Here is a 9,009-nt window from a genome sequence, read left to right on the forward strand (position 1 = left end):
CAGTCATTTTTAAATGCTATAAAAGAGGAAGGGGGGGTGAAGGTGGGTGGGTGGATGGATATGGGTGTGTGTTTGTGTCTGCGTGCGTATGTGACAGAGAGAGACAATAATCCACCTATGAGAGAGAGAGAGAGAGAGAGAGAGAGGATAATCCGCTCCCTCAGCAAAAATCAAAATTAAATATTATTGTTTCATTTTTTGCTACTTTTTTAAAAATTGACCGCATAAAATACATTTGACAATATGTGTTATGGTTTCCAAATGTGGAAACATGTGTTAGACTTATAGTTCTCAATGTGAAAACATGTCTGAGCTATGTTCAGAGACCCAAACAAACTAAATTTACACAAATCAGAAAATTAAAAACAAATAAAAATCAACATTTTCAAACAGACCATTCATGTTGCACAAAGAAATGCTTGCAAAGCAACATAAAACAATAACAAATGCAACAAGTATACATCAGATATTCACAAATATAGCAATTGGTAATAATAAAGAACTCTCTTTTGAAGATGTGGATGCCAAACAATGCAACAATTACAAAGAAACACATCAAAAGGACACTAAAAGCCAATCAACAGCTCACAGAGTACTATAGAATTCCTGGTGATGGGCGAGTGTCTTTAGATCTACTGATCTAGTGCAAATCTGCAAAATGCCCTTTAACTCAAATTACACGAGGACCAAAATCTGTCCAAATAACAATTGGATTCTCTACAACATTCATCACTTTATTTTTCATGATAAAAGAATAAATTTTATTAAGAAATAAAATGGAGGGCAAAATAGAGGTAGAAGAATAAGGCTAATCAAATAGGGGGAAAAAAATCCAAGCCTTGCAATATCCATATAAATCATCTAAAAACCTCCTCTAAATCCAAACACAATAAAAAAAAAAAAAAAAGCACAACGCACCAACAGTAAGAAAAACAACCTGAAGACAAAAAACAAGAGAAGTAAGAAAAATAAACCAGCTCCACAAAATATCAATAGTCAATGCATGATCCATGAAAATTGGAGCAATTTCATCCACTGAATACCCCAAACAACAACAAAAACAGCAGAATGCCACAACTATTTACCCCTTTTAATACCTCCAAACCCCCCACAAGCCTGAAAAGGTGAACCTCTCTTCTTTTTTTTCTTTTTTTTTTTTTCTTTTTTTTAAAGAAGGACGGCACCTCCATTTATTTATTAACATACCTTCACTTTTGGCGGAAGAATACCGTGGTTACAAGACAAGCAATAGGAGATAACATAAAGAAAAAACTTAAAAGCCTCCCAAAAACAACACCAACATGCAACCAAAACAGGACTACAAATCCAAACAAATCAAAATAAGGACCTACTAACCAATAAAACATTACACGCATCAAACCAAACAAAAGAAAGACCATAAGCATACATATAAGCCGCTAAACATATAACCAAACAAACATATATCAAAAGAAACTAGTTAAACATACCTCATATAAGTCATACCCATCTTATCCAGTTTATACAAACCATTGATAACTTTAGGAAGTTACTTATTATTTGTAAACAAATTATTTCTCCTTATAGCACCTTGTCGAGCCAATGCATCTGCCACTTTATTCCCTTCTCTATACAAATGATTTATAGAAAAGTTTACTCCCTCTAATAAACTAATAAGCTGCTCTCAAAAATCCCACAAATACCACAAGGAGCACTTGTTGGATCTTTTTCCAAAATAGTTTAGGAGGTGCCGCCCTCTTTTTCCAAAAGAAAAAGAAAAAAAAAAAAAGCACTTACTAGATCTTATCCAATTTACTATAATATTCAAATCACATTCGATATCAATACTGGTATGTCCCAAATGTTTGCAAATCTTTATTCCTTCCACCACATCTCTTAATTCAACTTCATTATTTGAACAAGAACCAAAATATTTTGAAAAACCAATAATAAAAGAACCTGTACAGTCCCTAAGGATGCCACCACCACCCGCCAGTCCTGAGTTCAAAAAGTTGCTCCCATCCAAATTTAGTTTCAACCTCCCTTATCTCGGTTTTAGCCATCTCACACCTTGCATATTTTTATTTCTTTTATTCGCAATTTGCACTTCCAGATTGTGCAATATCCAAACATCTGTATCCTTTGAGTAAGCCATTCCTATCATGTTCTTACTCAAAACCTCCACTCAATACTTAATAGACAACCACATATTTGTACTACTCTCCAATTTCCCCTCCATTCTAGTCACACATCTCCTTCTCCACAGCCTCCAAATTACTAAACAAAAAATCAATCCCATCAATGTTCCCAATTAAGAGTATCGGAAAGCCCTATTAAACCAGATTTAGACTTTTTTTTTCTAACTTTGTTGCCTAAGGAAAGATACACCTACTTCCATCGAAACCTTCCTCTATACATCAGCAGCCAGATCTCCCTTATTTAAAACATGCTCCATATTCAAAAGGAGAACACACTATTACACCAAGAGAGAACACACACAACCAAGACTTCATCACTTATGAGGCTTCCAACTCTGCAACAGATCATTAGTGTCAATTCTACTGAGAATAGCAATCCAATAAAAGCCTTAAACTTTGGAGGGGAAGCTTAGGAAAGGACATCTCCTTTTTCCCAAACATTGTCCGAAAAACAAATCTTCTCACCGTTACCAAATTTATACTTCACGTAAGACTGAGGAAGCAGTGAAATAGATTTAAGGGCTTCACATGAATTACAAGAAGTCAATATAGAAAACAAAGCAGGGGGGTCGAAAGGGTAAAATTGGCACAGCTTCATTGATGTTGAATTTTGCAGGTGTGGAGCCGCAGATAGCCGCACCAAAACCAGCCACCATCTTTGACACTGGAGATGGACGGCCACCTGCTCTGCAGGCTTTGCTAAAATTGTAAGCCACCGTCTTTGAAAATAGCTGCCCCTTGTATATATATATATATGGGCTGGGAGTGTGCGTGGATGTGTGTGGGTGTGAGTGTGTAGAGTTGTGTGCAGCAGAGAGTTGTGAGAGTGTGTGTATTGCAAAGAGCAGAGAGCAGAGAGGTGTGATAGTGAGAGAGAGAGAGTTGAGCAGTGGCTCCTCCGTGTATTATTTCTCCCAGATTATAGTGCAGTGGTGTGTGCTCCCGTGGACGTAGGTCAGTTTGGACCGAACCACGTAAATCCGGTGTTCCATTGTGTGTGCTGGTATTTTTTCTTCATGTGTGATTATTACTCCAGGTCTATTTATTTCCCAACAATTGGTATCAGAGCTTTGGTCGGAGTAAAATCGCCAGATCAAGAAAAATTCCGGATGTTGAGCCCCTGTCCAGTAGCTCAAAATTTAATTTTGAGGCTACCATCAAACTCCTCTCGGCGAGACGAAGCCAACGGCAGTAACCGGAGCTAAAACAGAGCTCGGACGAAGCCGCACGCGCTCACACGCGCCACTGGCGAAATTACCGCCTTGCCACGTGCCCTCAAGCGCCGGCAACACGTCGAAGAGCTCCTCACGCGCCAGCGAAAGTCCGGCGAGCGTGCGGAGGTAGAAGACGCTGACGTCAGCATCCACGTCAGCGCCGCGTCAGCCAGCTCCTGCCACGCCAGCGCCGTGTCAGCCGGCCAGTCAGCGCCACGTGGCACCTAGTCAGCAACGCGTCAGCGTCCACGTCGCAGCCACGTCAGCGCCACGTGGCGCCAAGTAAGCTGCCACGTCAGCCCCGGGTCCCACACCACGTCAGCGTCACATCATCAAGTGGACCCCACGGCCACATCATCAAGTGGGCCCCACGTGCCACGTCAGCAGGGTTGACCAATTTTGACCGGGTTTGACTGAAAGTTTGACTTGGCTTTTTGAAGCCATTTCGAGTCCGTTTTTCGAGCGACTTAAACCATTTCTAGGGTTTTCGGCCATTCCGGATCCAACCATGCTGTCCAATTGAGCTAATTCCATCTCTAGATTAGCGAATCGAGATGTCGAACTAGAAGAGATCTCACATCGAGATGTTTGACGGCACGAACTTCGGTTTCTGGAAAATGCAGATCGAGGATTTCTTGTTTGGTAAGGAGTTGCACTTACCACTGATGGAGAAGCCAGATTCCATGAAGGAGAGCGAGTGGGAGTTGCTTGACCGAAAGCCCTCGGAGTTGTGAGGATGACGTTGGCAAAGTCTGTTGCCTTCAACATCAAGCACTTGACAACCACCAAGTCCCTTATGGATGCGCTATCGAACATGTATGAGCAGTCATCAGCCGCAAACAAGGTACATCTCATGAAACGACTGTTTACAATGAGCATGTCTGTAGGTGAGAGTTTCAGCAGGCATCTGAATAATTTCAACGAGTTGTCGGATCAACTCGCCTTGGTCAGGATTACTTTTGACAGTGAGATCCGTGCCCTATTAATTCTCAGTCAGCTGCCTGAGAGTTGGAAAGGTATTGTAACTGCGATCAGTAGCTCTGCAGGAAAATCGAAGCTGAATTACGACGAGGTTATCAGCATGATTTTGACAGAGGAAATCAAAATGTAGTCGAACAATGCCTCCACTTCAAGTTCAGCTTTGAATGTGGAAAGTCGAGGAAAGGGAAGCAGGCATGGACGACCTTACAATCATGGCAGATCCAAGACCAGGAGGTCCAAATCCAGAGATCCCAGAGGCACTCAGGACACAGGTTCCCAAAGCACCAAAGTTATTGAGTGCTGGAACTATGGAAAAACTGGTCATTACAAGAACCAGTGCAGAAGTCAGAAGAAAGATACGAGGACAAAGATAGAAGCAAATATTCCTTCTAGAAACGATGATTTGTTGATCTGCTCTTTGGAGAGCAAAAAGGAGTCTTGGGTGTTAGACTCTAGAGCTTCATTCCATGCCACTTGCAGCAGAGATTGCCTGGAGGAGTATACATCAGGTAATTTCGGTAAAGTATATCTGGGCAATGATCAACCTTGCGACATTGCCGGTAAGGGGACAGTGAAGATCAAAATGAACAGGTCAGTATGGAAGCTGAAGAATGTCAGACATATTCCAGACCTAAGGAAGAATTTGATCTCAGTCGGTCAATTGGCAGATAAAGGTTATAACACATCTTTCATTGGTGATGAATGGAAGATTTCGAAGGGTGCATTGACAATTGCTCGAGGTAAGAAAAGTGGCACTCTTTATATAACTCCTGATACATGTATGTCTATTACAGTTGCTACAGGAAATGATGATAGCAACCTATGGCATCAACGACTCGGACACCTGAGTGAGAAGGGACTCAGGGTGATGCACTCAAAGGGTAAGTTGAGTGATTTACATTCAGTGAAGATTGACACATGTGAGGACTGCATATTTGGGAAACAGAAAAGAGTTAGTTTCCAAACAAATATCAGTACCCCGAAGAAGGAGAAACTTGAGCTAGTCCATTCAGATGTATGGGAACCAACAACCATTTCGTCTACAGGAGGAAAGCATTACTTCGTCACGTTTATCGATGATCATTCACGGAAGGTATGGGTTTACTTCCTGAAGTATAAATCTGATGTTTTTGATGCTTTTAAAAATTGGAAAGCGATGGTAGAAAATGAAACTGGTTTGAAAATCAAAAGGCTGAGAACTGATAACGGTGGAGAGTATGTTAACACCGAGTTCAAGAAATTCTGTTATGAGCACGGCATCAGAATGGAAAGGACTGCCAGGTACGCCTCAACACAACGGCGTAGCCGAGCGGATGAACAGAACGTTGACAGAAAAATCCAGAAGCATGCGTATGCAGTTAGGCTTGCCAAAGATGTTTTGGGCACATGCAGTCAACACAACAGCTTATTTGATTAATAGAAGTCCTTTAGTACCATTGGACTATTGCCTACCAGAAGAAGTTTGGAGTAACAAATAGGTAAGACTTTCACATTTGAAAGTTTTCGATTGTGTTGCATACGTACATATCAATGATTATGTCAGGGATAAGCTGGATCCGAAATCCTGAAAATGCACTTTCATCGGTTATGGTGGAGATGAATTTGGATACCGCATTTGGGATGATGAAAACAAAAAGGTGATCAGAAGTAGAGATGTGATTTTTGATGAAAAAGTGATGTACAAAGATAGGCACACAGCTGAATCCACCGAACCAATTCAGAGAGAACCAACCTGTGCAGATATGGATGATGTCCCAGAGTGTGTCGGGACACAACAGCAAAATGCCTAGAATCCTCAGGCAGAGGAACCAGTGGAGCAATTCGTCACACCACCGCCTCCTACTCCAGCTCCAGAGCTTAGGAGATCTACTCGGCCTCATATACCAAACAGAAGGTATATAGATTATTTACTTATTACAGATGGAGGAGAGCCTGAATGCTATGATGAAGCATGTCAGGCAGGAGATGCGAGCAAGTGGGAGCTTGCAATGAAGGACGAGATGAAGTCCCTCACTTTCAACAGAACGTGGGAACTAGCTGAGTTGCCCAAAGGTAAGAAGGCCCTTCACAACAAGTGGGTGTACAAAATCAAAGAGGAGCATGACGGCTCCAGAAGATACAAGGCTCGGTTAGTAGTTAAAGGCTTCGAGCAGAAGGAAGAAATTGACTACACCGACATTTTTGCACCAGTTGTGAAGTTGACAACCATCAGATCTGTTCTGAGTATTGTTGCCTCAGAGGGTTTACATCTTGAGCAGTTAGATATGAAGACGGCGTTTCTTCACGGTGATCTTGATGAGGAAATCTACATGCATCAACCAGAAGGATTCTCAGAGAAAGGTAAAGAGAATTTGGTGTGCAGGTTAAAGAAGAGCTTGTACGGTCTCAAACAAGCTCCCAGACAATGGTACCGAAAATTTGACGGCTTTTTGCACAAGAATGATTTTACAAAATGTAATGCCGACCACTGCTGCTACTTCAAGAGGTATCAGTCTAGCTATATCATTCTGTTGTTATATGTGGATGACATGTTGATCGCAGGACCAGATATAGAAGAGATCAGGAAATTGAAGCAGCAATTTTCAATGGAATTTGACATGAAAGACTTAGGCTCAGCGAAGCAGATACTTGGGATGCGAATCTCTAGAGATAAGCGACAGGGAACATTGCAGCTATCTCAGTCAGAGTACATTGGCCGTGTTCTACAGAGGTTTAACATGAGCAACGCCAAAGTAGTAAATACACCTTTGGCAGGACACTTTCGCCTCTCCAAGGATCAGGTTCCCCAGACTGATGAAGAGAAGGACTTCATGGCTAAGGTACCTTACGCCTCAGCCATTGGAAGTCTCATGTACGCTATGGTTTGTACGAGACCGGACATTGGCCAAGCAGTGGGAGCAGTCAGTAGATTCATGTCTAATCCAGGGAAGACTCATTGGGAAGCAGTGAAATGGATCTTCAGGTACCTCAAAAGCACTATTGATAAATGCTTATGTTTCGGCAAAGGAGACTTGAAAGTCAAAGGATATGTAGATGCCGATTTTCCTGGTGAAATTGATCACCGTAGGAGCACCACCGGATACATATTCACTGTTGGCACAACAGCTATTAGTTGGATGTCGCAGATACAAAAGATTGTTGCCCTATCCACTACAGAAGCTGAGTACGTAGCAGTGACAGAAGCTAGCAAAGAGATGATTTGGCTTCAGGGTTTGTTGACAGAGCTTGGGTTGAAGCAGGAGAGGAATGTTTTGTACAGTGACAGTCAGAGTGCGATACATCTGGCAAAGAACTCAGCATTTCATTCCAGAACGAAACATATCGGATTGCGTTATCACTTCATCAGATCTCTATTAGAGGATGGAGTACTGGCACTTGAAAAGATTCAAGGCAGCAGAAATCCAGCTGACATGTTGACAAAGGTGGTAACTACAGAGAAACTGAAGTTATGCTCAACTTCAGTTGGTCTTCATGATTGAAGACAGACATGAGCACAACATTTGCATATACACTGGTTGAGATGCTGTCTCCGCCTCCAAGCGGGAGATTGTTGAATTCTGCAGGTGTGGAGCTGCAGACAGCCGCACCAAAACCAGCCACCATCTTTGACACTGGAGATGGACGGCCACCTGCTCTGCAGGCTTTGCTGAAATTGTAAGCCACCGTCTTTGAAAATAGCTCCCCCTTGTATATATATATATATGGGCTGGGAGTGTGTGTGGATGTGTGTGGGTGTGAGTGTGTAGAGTTATGTGCAGCAGAGAGTGTGAGAGAAATAATACACGGAGGAGCCACTGCTCAACTCTCTCTCTCACTATCACACCTCTCTGCTCTCTACTCTTTGCAATACACACACTCTCACAGTACAAAATAATTTTGATCCTAGTACAAAATCTCACCCTCCTAGCGGGGTAATACCATTGACTTCATGGTGGCTATAACCCGCAGGTCACTTAGGGTCTTCTAACAAATTAATTAATATTGGGGGTGAGACACATCTCAGCAAGGGAAAATAAACTAAATATAACTGTGTGGCAACATGAACATTTTATGCAATTAAACATATACAATACATTTCATATATCAGTAAACTTTCATCATAACATACTAAATTCTCATGTATTTTCATATTTATTAATAAATCATAACATACATAAAACATCTGTTATAACCTATAATACTGAAAACATACCCAGGATGAATAACTAGCTAATGTCATGTATTACCCCCCATGATGGGTTGTACAGCCCGAAGGCGGGACCCGAAAATGGCTGGCCGACCATTCTTGAGTCAAATATGTATGTAAGTATGATGAGCCAGCCACACCCTGGTCCAAACTGTTAGGTGGACGTTCACACTCTACTGAAAGTCATATCAACTATCCATCTCTCATTCTCTCGTGGGATGATTAGCACTAGTCTGAACGTAGATATCTGATCTACATATAGCTACGGTACCGAGCTCTTGAAACTGAACTAAACTAACATTTGGCTTCTCATTTCATATAGTACATGATAATATAGCATTTTTCATAATTACAACCTTGTGCCAAACATATCATGATTACAGCCTCATACCGAACATATCATAATTACGGCCTCGTGCGAAACATATCATAATTACGGCCTCATGCCGAA

Source organism: Malania oleifera, chromosome 3 (genome assembly GCF_029873635.1).
Source record: "Malania oleifera isolate guangnan ecotype guangnan chromosome 3, ASM2987363v1, whole genome shotgun sequence".
NCBI lineage: Eukaryota > Viridiplantae > Streptophyta > Magnoliopsida > Santalales > Ximeniaceae > Malania > Malania oleifera.